This window comes from Trachymyrmex septentrionalis, unplaced genomic scaffold (genome assembly GCF_001594115.1).
Source record: "Trachymyrmex septentrionalis isolate Tsep2-gDNA-1 unplaced genomic scaffold, Tsep1.0 scaffold11, whole genome shotgun sequence".
Taxonomy (NCBI): domain Eukaryota; kingdom Metazoa; phylum Arthropoda; class Insecta; order Hymenoptera; family Formicidae; genus Trachymyrmex; species Trachymyrmex septentrionalis.
The window spans coordinates 2,278,621-2,279,900 of record NW_017304228.1 but is presented as its reverse complement, the minus strand read 5'-3'; the positions used below and the strand labels follow the sequence as shown (position 1 = coordinate 2,279,900).

Genomic DNA, 1,280 nt, shown 5'->3' with positions numbered 1-1,280 from the left:
TCTCTTACATCTTTGCAAGTGCTATTTACATACGTCAAATGCAACTAATAATCTGAATTGGTGCGCTGTGTAAGAAATGGCTTTATTTATTTAAAGTTACATTTTAAAAGCAAGTTATATTATCATGTGATATCATTTAAATAAGTGATATGATTTTGAATTGCACTATATCGCTTTTCTCTTGCAAATTTCTATTTAAAGTAAAGAAATTAATAAGTTGATTTTTTAAAATAAAAAACATACATTAAAAATCTTAGGCTGGGTTTCACCTTTCGATAAATTTTGACTTACTCTTTCGCTTTTGCCCTTGTCTTCAATTTCGTCCACTCTTTCTTTTGTTCGTTAGATAAATTATCACATAATTTATGTGAAGCTGGAACAACCAGTCCTATATAGATATTTCAGATTCAAATTATAACAATTAGAAAAGTTTATTTTATAAATTACAAATTTTCGTCAGGATACTTTTTTATATGAATTTACTGTCCCTTGTTGTACTTGATTGCATCTGACGTTCACATAATTATAAAACTGCATTTTCCTTTATAGTTCATATTTTATCAAAAAAATGCATTATATTTCGATCGTTTTTTAAACTGTTCTCTTAAATAATGTCGATAAAACAGAAAGTTTCATTGACGAGTTATCAAAAATATTGGGTTAAGTAATTATCGCAAATAACTGATCGCGAATATTTTTGATAACAATAATTATTAAAAATCAATATCAAATATCGTCATTATTAAATATTAATATTAAAAACGATGCAATTTCCATTTGTTAAATCGAGGAAATGCAAAGAACTACTAAGTAGATCGATCGCACAACTTACAAATTAAATGGAGAATGTGCAATTCTATCACGAATTTACGGTTTTTGTCATTCGAAAAAAATATTTTGTTTACCGAGATTGTTAATGCGGGTTGGAAAGTTCAGGATCTGATTTATGATTCTGTTGATCGCATTCGATGTAATTTGTTTAAATATCGATAAAGTTATTTACATTATCGTGTGTACATTTAGATTCCGGCCTTTTGCTTTCTTTCGTTCCGATATTTCGATATAGGAACGCGAGCCGTCTCGTATTGGATCGTTTGAAAAACCCATTAGCCAAACGCAAGTGGCATCCACTTTCGATCAAAGAAGAATGTTTGACAGGTGTAAAGAAAAATTTGGGGAAAATAAACTGCTCTTGCTTTTCTGAAGTAAAAAATTATTTTCCCTTTCGTGTATGAGACGCCGAATGTATCATTCGTTCATTGATGATCGGAAATTGATGA

The 1,280-nt window shown here is 29.4% G+C and overlaps 1 protein-coding gene across 1 annotated transcript in view; it reads right to left on the bottom strand.

Annotated features, from left to right (window-relative positions):
* Positions 1-1,280, bottom strand: part of LOC108750917 (prostaglandin reductase 1-like) — a 12,529-nt gene that overhangs the window by 5,763 nt on the left and 5,486 nt on the right. The window lies entirely within an intron of this gene.